General features: G+C 37.0%; 1 protein-coding gene and 1 long non-coding RNA gene across 2 annotated transcripts in view; one reads left to right on the forward strand and one right to left on the reverse strand.

Annotated features, from left to right (window-relative positions):
* The window catches only part of RGS7BP (regulator of G protein signaling 7 binding protein), a 140,102-nt gene that overhangs the window by 79,646 nt on the left and 43,456 nt on the right, over window positions 1-17,000 (reverse strand). The window lies entirely within an intron of this gene.
* The window catches only part of LOC111820212 (uncharacterized), a 29,958-nt gene continuing 16,133 nt past the window's right edge, over window positions 3,176-17,000 (forward strand). Inside the window, exons 1-2 of the long non-coding RNA XR_002823751.1 lie at window positions 3,176-3,312; window positions 4,967-5,012. This is a non-coding gene — a long non-coding RNA (uncharacterized LOC111820212). The remainder of the gene's footprint in view (window positions 3,313-4,966; window positions 5,013-17,000) is intronic.

The raw sequence follows: 17,000 nt of genomic DNA on the forward strand, positions 1-17,000 counted from the left end.
TGGTGATTGGAATGCAAAAGTTGCAAACAAAGAAGAAGCATCAGCAGCTGGAAAAATATGGCCTTGATGATAGAAACAATGCCGGAGTTCACATGATACAATTTTGCAAGATCAGTGGCTTCTTCATTGCAAATACCTTTTTTCAACAACATAAATGCAACTATATAGAAGGACCTTACCAGAGGTAAGGTGGAATACACAGGAATCAAATCTACTACATCTGTGGAAAGAAACAACGGAAAAGCTCAATATCAGTCAGAACAAGGCCAGGGGCCTACTGCGGAACAGACCATCAATTGCTCATATGCAAGTTCACGCTGATACTGAAGAAAATTAGAACAACTCCACAAGAGCCGAAGTACGACCTTGAGTGTATCCCACCTGAATTTAGAGATCATATCAAAAATAGATTTGATGCGTTGTACACTAACAACCAAAGACCAGATGAGTTGTGGAATGATATCAAGAACATCATACATGAAGAAAGCAAGAGGTCATTAAAAAAACAGGAAAGAAAGAAAAGACCAAAATGGATGTCAGAAGAGAATCTGAAACTTGCTCTTGAACGTTGAGTAGCTAAAGTGAAAGAAAGAAATGATGAAGTAAAAGAGCTGAACAAAAGATTTCAAAGGGCAGCTTAAGAAGAAAAAGTATTTTAATGACATGTGCAAAGACCTGGAGATAGAAAACCAAAAGGGAAGAACATGCTCCGCATTTCTCAAGCTGAAAGAACTGAAGGAAAAATTGAAGCCTTGAGTTGCAATATTGAAGGATTCTATGGGGAAAATATTAAATGATGCACAAAGCATCAAAAGAAGATGGAAGGAACACACAGAGTCACTAGGCCAAAAAGAATTGGTCAACATTCAACCATTTTAGGAGGTAGCATATGTTCGGGAACTGATGGTAGTGAAGGGAGAAATCCAAGCTGCACTGAAGGCATTGGTGAAAAACAAGCCTCCATGAATTGACAGAAAACCAATTAAGATGTTTGAAAAAATGGATGCAGTGCTGGAAGTGCTCACTCGTCTATGTCAAGAAATTTGGACGACAGCTACCTGGCCAACTGACTGGAAGAGATCCATTTTTAAGCCTATTCCCAAGGCAGGTGATGCAACCAAATGAGGAAATTATCAAACAATATCATTAATATCACACGCAAGTAAAATTTTGCTGAAGATCATTCAAAAGTGGCTGTAGCTGTAATTTGACAGGGAACTGCCAGAAAGTCAAGCCGGATTCAGAAGAGAGCGTGGAACCAAGGATATCATTGCTGATGTCAGATGGATCCTGGCTGAAAGCAAAGAATACCAGAAAGATGTTTACCTGTGTTCTATTGACTATGCAAAGGTATTCAACTGTGTAGATCATAACAACATTTGGCTTCGAAGAAATGGGAATCCCAGACACTTATTTGTGCTCATGAGGAACCTGTACATAGATCAAGAGGCAGTTGTTCAAACAGAACAAGGGAATACTTCATGGTTTAAAGTCAGGAAAGGTGTGCATCAGAGTTGTAGGCTTTCATCATACTTACTCAGTCTGTACGCTGAGCAAATAATCTGAGAAGGTGAGCTATATGAAGAAGAACATGGCATCAGGATTGGAGGAAGACTCATTAAACCTGCAATATGCAGATGACACAACCTTGCTTGCTGAAAGTGAAGAGGACTTGAAGCGGTTACTGATGAAGATCAAAGACTACAGCCTTCAGTATGGATTACACCTCCACATAAAGAAAACAAAGATCCTCACAATTGGGCCAATAAGCAACATCACGATAAACGGAGGAAAGATTGAAGTTGTCAAGGGTTTCATTTTACTTGAATCCACAATCAACACCCATGGAAGCAGCAGTCAAGAAATCAAAGGACACATTGCATTGGGCAAATCTGTGGCAAAAGACCTCTTTAAAGTATTAAAAAGCAAAGATGTCACCTTGAAGACTAAGGTGCACCTGACCCAAGCCATGGTGTTTTCAATTGCCTCATATGCATGGGAAAGCTGGACAATGAATAAGGGAGACGGAAGAAGAATTGAGCCTTTCGAATTGTGGTGTTGGCAAAGAATATTGAATATACCATGGACTGCCAAAAGAATGAACCAATCTATCTTGGAAGAAGTACAACCTGAATGCTCCTTAGAAGGGGAGGATGGCGAGACTCTGTCTCACATATTTTGGACATGTTACCAGGAGGGATCAGTCCCTGGAGAAGCACATCATGCTTGATAAAGTAGAGGGTCAGCAAAAAAGAGGAAGACCATCAACGAGATGGATTGACACAGTGGCTGTAACAATGGGCTGATGCATAAGAACGATCGTTGAGGATGGCACAGGACTGGGCAGTGTTTCGTTCTGTTGTACATAGGGTCACTATGAGTCAGAACTGACTCAACAGCACCTAACAACAACAACAACAACAATACATATACACATATTAAAAAAACAAACAAACCCGTTGCCATCAAGTCGATTTTGACTCTTAGCAACCCTATAAGACAGAACAGAACTACCCCATAGGGTTTCCAAGGAGCAGCTGGTGCATTCGAACTGCCAGCCTTTTGGTTAGCAGCCACCTGGGACACTGTGCCACCGGGGCCCCATATATACATATTTGCTTTAATGTTTGCTGTATAAGCGTCAAATACATATATGTATGATACTTATATATCAAATGTTAAAGCAAATAGGGTAAAATATTTACAGGTGAATGTAAGTAAAGGGTATATAGACATTCTTTGTACTATCTTTGTTTCTGCAACTTTTTTCTAAGTCTGAACTTATTTCTAAAGAAAAAGTTAGTCAAAATTATTTTGTTTGAAATTCACTCTAAAAGTAATATTTTATTTAGGATGGTGTTCTGTAAAACAGTGTAGCCATATTAATTTCATGACTTAATCCTTGAAAATAATGAAGCCACCACAATTGACTTTGTTAGCATGATGTACTTTATAGATTAAGGGCTTAAAAAACAACTTCTGAGCGTCCGTGGAAAAATCAGGCCCCAGTTTCCCATTCACTACCATTTCCCTCCGACAGAAAGAAGGGAGACAGGTCATCACTATGCCCTTCTCTTTCTTTAATTATAAAAACAAAAGACCAGATTTTTTTCAAATATCTTCATAGGTGTTTGTGGAGAAAATATGCAGGAAAGTACTTCATATCTCCTGATACAGACTTAAGACAGAAATATAGCAGGAGCTACAGTCAAGTTCCTTCTTAACACTTTTACTGCATGGCAAAAGGAAGTGAAAAACAAACTTTTCTCCAAAGACCGGCAAAGCTACATAACAGATTGCTCTCTTTTAAAGGTAACATGTTTTCCTTAATAAGAAACTAATGCATATTCATTACAGAACCTTTAGAAAATAAACAGAATAAGGAAGACAAAAAGTCACCCATGATTCCACTCAGTAATAATTTACTTTTATTGTATTTTTCATGTTTTCCTAAGTGACTATATAATATATAAAATCTACAATTTTAAAATAAATAGAATCATACCATAAACAGTATTTTGTAACCTGCTTTTAGAACAATGCTACATTATGAACACTTTTCCATGCTAATATAGCTATAGAATTCCATTTTAAGGAAAACTTATACACAAATATTTGCAACATGTGTGATTATTTCCTTCGGATTAGTCATTAGAATTGGAAGTTCTGAATCAAAAGGTAGGGATATTTTTAAGGCTTTTGTGTAAATGTTGCTAAATGGCCATCCACCATGTTTAAACTAACTTACATCCCCTACCAGTCATTGCTGAGAAGTCATAACTTTTTTCAATCTTTGGCAATTTAATTTGCCTTTTTTTTCTGATGACCAGTGAGCTAGAACATTTTTCCATAAGTTTTCTGACCATTTTATTTCTTCTTTCATGAATTGGAATTTCTTGTCCTTTGCCTGTTTTATTCATGGAATGCCTGTCTTTTTTACTAACTTATAGATGTTTTAAGGTAAGTTAGTAACTTATTTCTGAAACACTGGTTGAAAATATTTTTCTCAATATGTTTGTCTTTAAACTGTCAAATAAATAAATAGATATAGAAATTAATTAAGACAATAATCATATAAATAATTAATACACAAAACAGTCCTATTATTATGTTTTCAAATTTTTCAATGGCCTCCAAGTATCACTTAAAAAATTTTAAAAACCAGAAATCAATCAAGCAGGTTGCTATGGCTCTTTAATCTCTCTAAGGAGCCCTGGTGGTGCAATGGTTAAGCCCTCAGCTGCTAACTGAAGGGTTGGGAGGTCAAACCCATCCAGTGGCTCTGTTGCGGGGAAAGACCTGGTGATCTGCTTCTGTTAAGATTACAGCCAGGAAAACCCTATAGGGCAGTTCTGCTCTGCCACATGGGGTTGCTATGGGTTAAAAATTGACTTGGTGGCACCTAACAACGCCAACAACAAACAACATCACCAACTCCACCACCAACACCAATATCAAACAACAACAACCTCTTTTTAAGCTAGAATAATTCCTTGATTTTTTTCCCCCCATGACATTGACTTTTTTGAAGAGACCAGGTCAGTTGTCTGGTAAATTGTTTCAAATTTGGATTTATCTGTTTTTATGTGGCAGTGTTTAACTTGCACATAGAAATTTTTAATGTCTATATAGTCTAATGTGTGAAGTGTTTTATTTATAGTCACTGACTTTAGTATCATTTTTAGAAAGGCTTTTCCCAGCTCAATAATATGTGTGTATCTATGTTATTTTCTAGTACTTTTATCACTTCAGGTTTTGCACTTAAATCTGTAAACCATCTTATTTTGGTAAAATATGTGACATATTTCTAATTACCGTGACACTTGTGAAAATTAAATTATTAGGTGATAATGTTGAAAACCAACTTTGTGTATAATATTAACATGAATAAATATTTATTTATGACAACAATAAATCATATAGGTAATGTTATTTGAGTATGTTATATATTTATTTTCTTTATCAGGTTTCAGATGTTGCATCAAACAGAAATTGCATCAGACAGAGAAAATGTGAGTCAAAACACAAAATAATCAGTATTCAATTTTATGTAAATAATTTATTATGTTTTATTATTTCCTCTCCAAAGACCCACTAGAATTCTTCAAAATAGTGGGTTCTATAATTTTGATCATAGTGGATGATAATTCCAAATACAGTTCATTAAAATGAAAATGAGAAGAGGAAACAGAGCCATTATCTCCAGACTTACTTATACAGAATGTGAATTGGAATAGATGCATCAATGAGGCATTTTCATCATCACATAATTCATTTGCTTCTTACTAGTACATTGGATGGTGATATTTCTTACATATTTATAATCAAGAGTGAGGCTATTTCTGACAGGATTTTCCTGATCATTGTTATAATTTAGCTAACTATAAAGAGGAATTAAATTTCCAATTTCTCAAGAAACATCCTGAATTATGTTTACATGTTTTTAATATTAGATTTGGTTTACAGAAGGGCAGTAGTCAATAATGGGAAATGCCTAAGGTAGAAAGCTTTGAACTTTTTGTAAGTACAAACTGGGAAACTGTTTTTCACAATCTCAGAAAACCTGACTTTCAAAATGTCTGCTCATCAGAAAGCTAAAATTAAAAAGACAAAACCAAAAACTTGGTGAGAAGAATTTCCGTATGTTGCTGTTGAGAGTATAATTGGTACTACTCCTTTCAAACAATCTTTGACTATATTTACTCAAGTTAATATACACCTACCCTATGATCCAGCATTTTACTCCTAGGCATTGATCCAAGAGAAGTGAAAACCTATGTCCACCACAAGTTATGTACAAGAATATTCATAGCAGCTTTTAATGCACTCGGCTGCTAAGTGAAAGGCTGGAGATTCAAGTCTACGCAAAGGTGCCTTAGAAAGAAAGACCTGGCAGCCGTTGAAAACCCTGTGGAGCACAGTTCTACTCTGACACACATGGGGTCACCATGAGTTGGAATCGACTCGATACCAAATGCTGGAAACAACCCAGATATCATTCAAGAGGAAAATGGATAAATTGTAGTATATTCATAATATAAAATATTTTACAGCAATTAAAAAAAAACTAAAATACTGCTACATGCAACACATGGATGAATCTCACAGATATACTGTACGGTTTCATTTACATGAAGTTTAAGAACAGGCAAAACGTGCCTGTTTTGCTATACGGATGGAAATCAGAATAGTGGTTACTTACCTCTTGGGGGTAAGGCTGACTGGGTAAGGGAACCCTCTGGAGTGCTGGGAATGTTCTACATCTTGATCTGGGTGGTGGTTGCATTGGTGTATATACATGTAAGAATTAAATAAATGGAATGCTTAAGATTAGTGCATTAACTCACTTTACTGTGTATGTTTTGACTCATAAGAGGAAAAGAAAAGTCTACTGTTGATGGTTTTAGCTGTATGAAATTTAGAATAAAACTATTCAAGTTTTTTCCATCTTAAAAAAAATCCTCAGCCCTGTGTCCCCTCCTAGTACCTGCCTATCTCTGCCCTTCCCTTTGCAGACAAAGTTCTTTCAAAGATGTCTATATTCACTTTCTTAATATTTAATCTCCCAGTCTTGCTTCATCTGCTGTTCCCTATGCTCCACTGAAAGGGCCCTTGCATAGGTCATTAATATCCTTGCTATCAATCTAATGGACAATTTTCAGTTATTTTATGATCTCTCTGCAGCATTTCACACTGTTGACCTTTCCCTCCACGTTAGAAGTCTCTCTTCCTTGTTTCTGTGACACTAATGATGTACTTCTTAGATCAACTACTTAAGAAACAATTTTAGAGATTCCATGGAAAAGTCAGGCCCTGGTTTGGTTTGACTCCCAATCCTCAAAGGGCTGCTTCTCAGTCTCTTGTGCTGGCCCCCCTATTTGTGTCCTTTCTTTATTGTTGCTGCTCTTCTGAATTCTGCCCTAGCACTCTCCTCTTCATCTCACATTACACACTCTCCTTGACATATCTCATTCATTCCCATTACTTCTGTTAATACTTGTAACTTTCACCTCCAGCCCAGATTGATTGATTGAAGTCCAGATCCATTTATCCAACAGCCTATTAGGCATCTCCATTTTGATATCCCACAGGCACCCCAAACTCGGTATTATTATCCTGTCTCCAAATCTTCTCATCTTGTCTTCCCTACTTCAATGAATGGCACTCCCATTCACTCAAATGATCAAGCCAAGATTTTACATGTTATCCTTAATTTAGTCCCCTCTCTTTCCTTAGACACAATCAACCCCTTTGAGTATACCTTCTGAATTATACTCAGTTTTTCTATTTTCACTACACTAAGTTAACATCATTGCTCACATAAATTACAACATCCTCCTAAGTTTTGCCCTCTTTCAATTCATTCTCCACAGCATAGCCAGAGTAAACTTTCCGAAATGCAAATTTGATCCTACTATTCCTTTGCTTACAACTCTTTCATGTCTCCCCATTGCCCTTATGATTAATATGGTTTACAACCTGGCTCTCGTTTACCTCTCTGGCCTAACCTCACTCTTCCATTCATTGATTACTGTACTCCAGCCTTATAATAAAACCACTTCAGTTCCTAGAATGTGCCATGATTTCTGGCATCCCAGAGCCTTTGTACATGTTCTTCCCTTTGGTTGTCACACTTTCTCAACTCCTTTCTTCTCAACAACTCCTGCACATTCTTTAGGTCTCATCTTAGATATCAACATCATTAAGTGCCATCCCTGTGTGATACCAATACACCCTATACTTATCCCTGGACTGACATGTATCATACTGGATTATCACTGCTTGTTTGCTTCTATAAAGATTTACAGTATTGGAAACCCTATGGGGCAGTTCTACTCTTTCCTATAGGGTTGCTATGAGTCATAATCCACTTAACAGCAGTGGGTTTGGTTTGATTTTGGTTTGCTTCTCTGTATCTCCCACTGCAATCTCAGGCAGGAACCATGTCTTGTTTGCTTTTATGCTTCAGTGCCTAATACAGTGCCTGGCACATTGGCTTAGTATTGGTTGAATGAATGAAGAATATGTCAGCCAATTTGAAAGTACTATATATTAAACATCGTTAGTTTAATTACATATGTAATTGTGTTATTAATGGAGAGAAGAGAATCAATCAAGAGGTGTATAAAACATTATCTTTTTGGCACTTCTGGAATGGCCAAAAGTTTTTTTATGCTCAAAGTCTACTGCTTATACAGAGTTACCAGAGGCTTCATTTTGGCCACAGAAATTGAAATTCAGGACTTAAGGTAAGTGATTGAAGACAAGAGCTTAAAGGCCTCTGTCCTTGCCCTTTCTTTTGGTTCTTCACTGGGAAGATACCTTTTGCTTTTACACTACACACCTCCACATTTGTCTGGGTACAGCATCCCCCTAGGAACAACTCCTCTCTGGGCTCCACTCATATAGCTCTGCCGATCTGTCATTTTCTTTCATACCCTGCTTCCGTAGCCACAGCTGATTTGTTAGCAGCGATCACCTAACTTACCACACCCACCCCCAGTGATTAGTCTAGGGATAGGAGCCAATCTGTTCATTCCTTGAGATTATTTTTTTAACTTCTCTCTCTCTCTCTTTTTTTTTTTTTTTTTTTTTTTTTACTTTTTAACTTTGCTGTTGAGGTGGAAGGAGCTGGTCCTGAGTGAGAGGGAATAGACAGTCACAGATAGGGGAAACAGAATCCTTATGATGTTTAAGTTCTGGATTCAGCAATTCCTGAAAGCCACCCAAATTCCTACTCAGTTGTGTTGGTTTCAACACTTTCACAGGGTTCTTGTGCCAGTTAATTTTCTTGACCTAAGTTAGTTCAGGTTTGGTTTCTGTCACTTGCAGCTAAAAGAATCTTGTCTAATTTAGAGTGAAATGTTCTACTTCTGTTTCTGTCTTTGCTGACATTACCAAAAGAAAGCTGTTAAACCTCCAACAATCTGGCTATGTAATCGACATTCAAAATTCAGATAATATGGACATGTTTTACCAGCACAGGTCTTTCCTACTGTAAACTTTGTGTATGTGTCCATAGATTGATTCCTCCCCGATTTTTCTTGTCCACAGGACTACTTTCTTGTCATTACCCTATTTATGGCTCTAAAATAGTCATTATTTTCAGTGCATTTTTCTAAAGTATGTTGAATTTCCTCAGGTGGCTAGTACTTTTCTACTAACGTATCTTATGCAAAGTGGATAGAATGGAGAATTCTTTTCCTTAATTCAGAGTTCTAAAGGCTTTTTGAGTATTTCTGACACTTAAACTGTCTATGTTCAAGAAATGATCTGTTGAAAGAGTTATGTATTATCTTGCAGATATCATATCTATTATAAACATTTTTTATTCAACTATTATGAAATATCAATGTTGTACCATTTATAAAATGGGGATATGTCTGCTGATGTGGTTCTACCACCGGTCTGCCAGTTTGTTGTGCTGTGGTGGCTTGCATGTTGTTATGATGCTGGAGGCTATGCCACCAATATTTCACATACTAGCAAGGTCACTCATGGTGGGCAGGTTTCAGTGGAGCTTCCAGACTAAGACAAGACAAAGGAAGAGAGGCCTGGCGATCTACTTCCAAAAATTAGCCAGTGAAAACCTTATGATCACAACAGAACATTGTCTGACTCGCTTGTTTTGGACATGTCATCAGGAGAGATCAATTGCTGGAGGAGGACATAATGTTTGTTGAAGGAGAGTCAATTAGGGCAAGGGAGACCTCAGTAAGATGGATTGGCCCAGTGGCTGCAATGATAGACTCGAACATGCTGGCAATTATAAGGATGACGCAGGACCAGGAAGCATTTCATTCTGTTGTACATGGGGTCACTGTAAGTCACAGTCAACGCAACAGCAGCTAACAACAACATGGTTCAAAAGACCAGACATATGACATTAACGGAACTAATGAGGCCAAAAGGAGATGATGCATGTAAAAGTGACTAGCATCATGTACTTAATAACTTGGCAGTTATTTATTCAGTTTTTGTGATAAAAATGCATGCTGGTGAATTCTAGACACAGAGCTCAGAGTTATTCAAGTCACGGTGATGAAGAGGACATGTAAAACAGACAAAAATGGAATCATACTATATTTCTTTTTACTGGCAAATTGAGCTGTGTCCATGTGGGAAGTAAAGAGTTAACAAAAGACTGAGTATCCTCCTTTCCTACTAGGCAAAAAAACAGATTGACCTCAACCAGAGCTCATTGTGAACATGCTAATGGTATTTACTAGTGGAAAGATAATGGACAGCCCCTATCTAAAATAATGCTTTTTGGCAGCATGAACCTGGTCTGTCTAGACTGTGTATTGTAAACAAACCTGCAGTTTAGAGATTTATGGGACATGGCTGGTAGAGATTTTAAGGTAGGCATTATCTATCTAATTAAAGGAGTATAAAACTGGGAAGCTCCAAAAACTAAATGACTGTTTTTGAGAACAACATGTTCACATAAATTGTTCAGAACTCTGCTGTTAATCTGAAACCAAATCTATCCAAATGCAGGAGAAAGGGACGGTTTTGGCAAACTGTGTCTGATGGACTCGGGCTCCACCAGAGAGAAATGCCTCATCTGTGTTGGGCTCTTGCCTATGTCCTTTGTATCATCAAGGAAGTTTGGTGCTGGGTAAGATGTGTGACACTCATGGGTCTGCTTTAACCTTTGAACCCTTTGGTTAGCATACCAAGTAGATGTAAGAAATAGGTAGCTGATAAATGTGGCCTATCCGAACAGAGAGAAGATAGATTATTTTTAAGAACAATGTTGTGAAAATTGGTTAACTATTTAGAATTAACAGTTGGATTCCTACCTCAAATTATATACTACAACAAAAAATAAAAAGGAAAACAAAATTAAAAAAAACAGGATAAAATAGAAAATGTATGGAATTACTCTGGATTTTGAGTTAAGAAAGCTGTTTCTATAAAAAAAAAGAAAGAAGGAAAGAAGAAGAATCAGTAGGGAAAGAACTGATAAACAAAGAACAAACTGGGGGTATTTGTAGCAGATCTGACAAAGGTGGAGTTAATAGTCCTAGTATATTAAGAGCTAAAACCATTAAACAAATAAACACCACAATAGGAAAAGGGCAAGGATGGTGAGCAAGTAATTCCCACATGTAGAAACATAAAGTGTCAATGAACATAAGTACAACTACATTACTCATCAAGAAAACTCAACAGATGGATGGATAAACAAAATGTGGAATATTATTCATCCATAAAGAGAAATGAAGTCCTGATATATCCTACAACATGGATAAACCTTGAAAACATTATGCTGAGTGAAATAAGTCAGTCACAAAGGGACAAATAGTCTATGATCTCACTTATGAAATATCTAGAACAGGGAAGTTAATAGAGACCAAAGTTTATTAGTGGTTACCAGTGGCGGGTAGGAGGGAGGGGAAAAGAGGAACTCACTGTTTAGGGGATACTGAGCTTCTGTTTGAGCCCTGGTGGCACAGTGGTTGAGAGCTCGGTTGCTAACCAAAAGGTTGGCAGTTTGAATCCACCAGCCATTCCTTGGAAACCCCATGGAGCAGTTCGGCTCTGTCCCATAGGGTTGCTACGAGTCGGAGTCAACTCAAAGGCAACGGGTTTGGTTTGGTTTTTGGTTTGAACCTTCTGTTAAATGTGATGGGAAAATGTGGTAACAGATAATGGTAATGGTTGAACAACATGATAAACATAGCTAATGTCACTGGATTATACACGTGAAGAATGTTGAAATGGCAAACAATTTGTTACATATATATTTACCACAATTAAAAAAAAAGAAAACTCAAAATAAGTTTTAAAAAATCAGATACTGTTTTCTGTTTATTCCATTGTCTGAACTTGTTTGTTGTTGTTAGGTACCATTGAGTCAGTTCCGACTCATAGCAACCCTATGTACAACAGAGTGAAACACTGCCCAGTCTTGTGCCATCTTCAGTCTTTGTTATGCTTGAGCCCATTGTTGCAGCCACTGTGTCAATCCATCTCCCTAGAAGGTCTTCCTTTTTTTCGCTCACCTTCTACTTTACCAAACTTGATGTCCTTCTCCAGGGACTGTTTCCTCCTGATAACATGTTCAAAGTATGTGAGACGCAGTCTCGCCATCCTTGCTTCTAAGGAGCATTCTGGCTGTATTTCTAACAAGCCATATTTGTTCGTTCTTCTGGCAGTCCATGGTATATTCAATATTCTTTGCCAATACCATAATTCAAAGATGTCATTTCTTCTTCTGTCTTCCTTATTCATTGTCCAGCTTTCACATACATGTGAGGCGATTGAACACCATGGCTTAGGTCAGGCGCACCTTAGTTTTCAAGGTGGTATCTTTGCTTTTTAACACTTTAAAGAGGTCTTTTGCAGCAGATTTGCCCAATGCAATGTGTCCTTTGATTTCTTGACTGCTGCTTCCATGGGTGTTGATTGTGGACTCAAGTAAAATGAAATCTTTGACAACTTCAGTCTTTTCTCCGTTTATGATGATGTTGCTTATTAGTCCAGTTGTGAGGATTTTTGTTTTCTTTATGTTGAGATGTAATCCATACTGAAGGCTGTAGTCTTTGATCTTCATCAGAAGTGCTTCAAGTCCCCTTCACTTTCAGCAAGCAAGGATGTGTCATCTGCATATTGCAGGTTGTTAACAAGTCTTCCTCCAATCCTGATGCCATGTCTTCTTCATATAGGCCAGCTTCTTGGATTATTGGCTCAGCATACGGAGTGAATAGGTATGGTGAAAGAATACAACCCTGACACGCACCTTTCCTGACTTTAAGCCACTCAGTATCCCCTTGTTCTGTTTGAACGACTACCTCTTGATCTATGTACAGGTTCCTCATGAGCACAGTTAAGTGTTCTGAAATTCCCATTCTTTGCAATGTTATCCATAATTTGCTATGATCCACACAACGTTGAATGCCTTTGCATTGTCAATAAAACACAAGTAAACATCTTTCTGGTATTCCCTGTTTTCAGCCAGGATCCATCTGACATCAGCAATGATATCCCTTATACCAAGTCCTCTTCTGAATCCCTCTTGAATTTCTGGCAGTTCCCTACTGATGTACTGCTGCAGCGACTTTTGAATGATCTTCAGCAAAATTTTACTTGCATGTGATATTAATTTTGTTCAATAATTTTGGAATTCGTTTGGATCACCTTTCTTTGGAATAAGATAAATATGAATCTCTTCCAGTTGGTTGCCAAGTAGTTGTCTTCCAAATTTCTTGGCATAGACAAGAGTGAATGGTTCCAGCACTGTATCCGTTTGTTGAAACATCTCAATTGGTATTCCATCAATTCCCGGAGCCTTGTTTTTCTACAATGTCTTCAGTGTAGCCTAGACCTCTTCCTTGAATACTGTTGGTTTCTGATTATATGCTACCTCCTGAAATAGTTGAACATCGAGCAATTCTTTTTGGTATAGTGACTGTATGTATTTCTTCCATCTTCTTTTGATGCTTCCTGTGTCATTTAATATTCTCGCTGTAGAATCCTCCAATATTGCAACTTCAGGCTTGAATTTTTTTCTTCAGTTCTTTCAGCTTCAGAAATGCCAAGCCTGTTCTTCCCTTTTGGTTTTCTACCTCCAGGTCTTTGCACATATCATTATAATACTTCACTTTGTCTTCTCGAGCTGCCCTTTGAAATCTTCTGTTCAGCTCATCATTTCTTCCTTAGCTACTTCATCATTTCTTTCTTAGCTACTTGATGTTCAAGAGCAAGTTTCAAAGTCTCTTCTGACATCCATTTTGGTCCCTTCTTTCTTTCCTGCCTTTTTAGTGACTTCTTGCTTTCTTCATGTAAGATGTCCTTGATGTTATTCCACAACTCATCTGGTCTTTGGTCATTAGTGTTCAATGTGTCAAATCTATTCTTGTCTAAACTTAAGAATAATGATAATACCCTATGATGATGACAAGGATCCTAGAAAACAGTTGTTCTCATATATACAGTGCTGGAAGGGATTGTGGCAGCCATGGAGGAGAGAACCTGCTGCAAGGAGTGCAGTGAGCCCACAGCCCCCAGCTGCTGTACCTTTCGGCGCCTCCAAAGTGTTCTTGCCAATGCCATGTTCTCCCTGCACTGCTCCAAGCCAGTGACTGAGCACAGTGGAGCTACTAGAACTAGGCCACTTCTGGGCAATACAGGACTCCTGTAACAGGTAATATTTGCTAAGGGATTCCCCACTGGCCTGGCTAAGACATTTTCAGTGCTGCACTGCAACTTGAGCCTCTTCCTATCCATTTGTCCTTTTTTCCTCTCTTCTTTCACAGGTGTCACACGTGCTAAAAGCTCTCCCTTTCTATTCCTGCTCCCTCCCCCTTAAACCTTCACATATGCTTCCCCCAATAAATATCTTGCATTTTAAATTTCATCTTAGTGTCTTCTTCCCAGAGGATCTGAACTAAAAATATGAGTCAGTGTAATCTTTATGGAGGTCAGTTAGTAATACTCTCTAACCCATATTTCACGTTTAGAAATTAGATACTAAGGAAACAAGCAGAGATACTCATGAAGTTTATATAGGATTATTTCACAGTGCTACTTATAATTATAAAGGTGAAAATAAGTTAATAAAAAGTTGGATACAAAATATTCTCTGAAATAAAATGCTATCCACAGACTCAATTTTAAAGGTATGGGAACTTACTTACATACTGTTAAGTGCAAAAGATTACAAGCAATATATACAATATGAGTTCAATCCTATCAAAATATACTGTAGAAAAAAAGAACAAAGTATATATATCCAAGGATGTAGTTTAATTTTATTCTTTGTGTTTTTTTCCTTACCTTCTAAATTCTTTACAGTAAATATTTACTATTTTATAACAAAATATAATAAAAATACATATTATTTAACTTGCACTTATCAAAGCATTAAAAAGACTGGTAGGAAAAATATAAAAATACAATCAATGGTTATTCTTCAGGTGATGATATTATAAACGATAACCTATCTTCTTTCCTATTGTGAATGTTTCAAATTTCCTAAAATTAAAAATACTTTTATTAAAATTATTTTTTATAAACAATGCAAATTAATTTAACAGAAAAAAATAGTCTTTTCAACAAATGGTATAAGACAATTGGACAGCTACAAGCAAATTAACTCGACCTCACACCTTTTAAAAAAAAAGAACTCAAAATCAATCATAGATCTGAATGTAAAGCATAGAACAATACGACTTTTAAAACAAAACCAGAAGAAAATCTTTGTGACCTTGGGTTAGACAAAGAGGTCTTAGGTAAAACACCAAAAGTACAAATCCTAGAAGACAAAAGTTGATAAACTGGACTTCGTTAAAATTAAATCTTGTACTCTGTGAAACATTCTGTTCAAATAAAAATACAAGCCACAGACTGGGGAAAAAAATATTTGAAAATCACTTATCTGACAAAAGACTTGTACTAGAATATATTTTAAAAAGTCTCAAAACTCAACAGTAAAAAACCAAGCAACTTAATAAATAAAATGAGCAAAAGACTTGAACAGATACTTCACGAAAGAAGATACAAAACCAAAAAACCAATTGCCGTTGAGTGGATTCCAACTCATAGCAACCCTATGGGATAGAGTAGAGCTGCCCCATAGGGTTTCCAAGGAGCGGCCAGTGGATTTGAACTGCCGACCTTTTGGTTAGCAGCTGAACTCTTAACCACTGCACCACCAGGGCTCCAAAGAAGATATACAAATGGCAAATAAGCACATGAAAAGATGCTCAACATCACTGGTCATTAAGGAAAATAAATTAAAAACACAATGGAATACCTCTGTACACATATTAGAATAGCTAAACAAAACTAGAAATTAACAATACTCAGCAATGTCCATGAAAATGGTGGGCTAGGGACGTTCAAGGCCCCATTCCTCCATAGAAGTACCGAAAAAATGAGCAAAAACTGTCCGGAATCAACTTCATTGGAATTCTGGAAAATACCACAACCAAGGGAATCAAAATCAAGAAAAAGATGACACAGCAGGAGAGCTTTGTGGCGTTTTAACTTCACCTTGTCCTATCCTCCACTCTGGTGAGGTGGTGGTCTTGAAGATGGCAGTCCACATTTCCAGTGTGGGTATCTGGTTCAGGAGGGGTTGACTACAAAGGGGCAGCATTAGAGAATGTTTTAGGGTGTTGGTACTGTTCTATCTCTTGATTTTGGTGTTGGTTACACAACTCTATGTATTTGTTAAAAGTGTACATAGATATGCACAGCAAAAAAGTGAATTTTACTATATTAAGTTAAATTTTAAAAAGATGAAAAATAAAAATAGAGGGACTAAACAGAAAAAGTTTGAGAAATGTTTGTTAAAGTTGGAAAAAAAAAAAAACTAAGTTTAAAGAAGCATTCAAAAACTTTGATAATACTAAATATGTATATGGTTTGGAGCCCTGGTGTTGCAGTGGTTAAGAGTTCAGGTGCTAACCAAAAGTTCAACAGTTTGAATACACCAGCTGCATCTTGGAAACCCTGTGGGGCAGTTCTACTCTATCCTATAGGGTCGCTATGAGTCAGAATCAACTCGACGGCAATGGGTTTTTGGGTTTTATACGACTTAGGTTAAGTATGTAAAACAATGCGTATTTATTAGATTTGTCAACTTTTAAAATTTATAAATCCACAAGAAAACATCTTAAGCAGAGGAGGAAAAGGAGCTTTATATTTAATTGGTTTTATATTTATTTATTTATTATTGTACTTCAGGTGAAGGTTTACAGAACAAATAGTTTCTCATTAAGCAGTCAGTACACAGATTGTTTTATGACCTTGGTTAACAACCCCACGACATGTCAACCATCTCCCTTCTCGACCGTTTTTTTTTTTTTGGTGAAAATATACATAGCCAAAGATACACCATTTCAAAAATTTCTACATGCACAATTCAGTGACATTGATTACGTTCTTCCAGCTGCTGTTCTCACTTTAGATGAAGGTTTACAGAACAAAATAATTTCTCATTAAACAGTTAGTACACATGTTGCCCTATGACAATGGTTAACAACCTT

This window comes from Trichechus manatus, unplaced genomic scaffold (assembly GCF_000243295.1).
Source record: "Trichechus manatus latirostris isolate Lorelei unplaced genomic scaffold, TriManLat1.0 scaffold00029, whole genome shotgun sequence".
Lineage (NCBI taxonomy): Eukaryota > Metazoa > Chordata > Mammalia > Sirenia > Trichechidae > Trichechus > Trichechus manatus.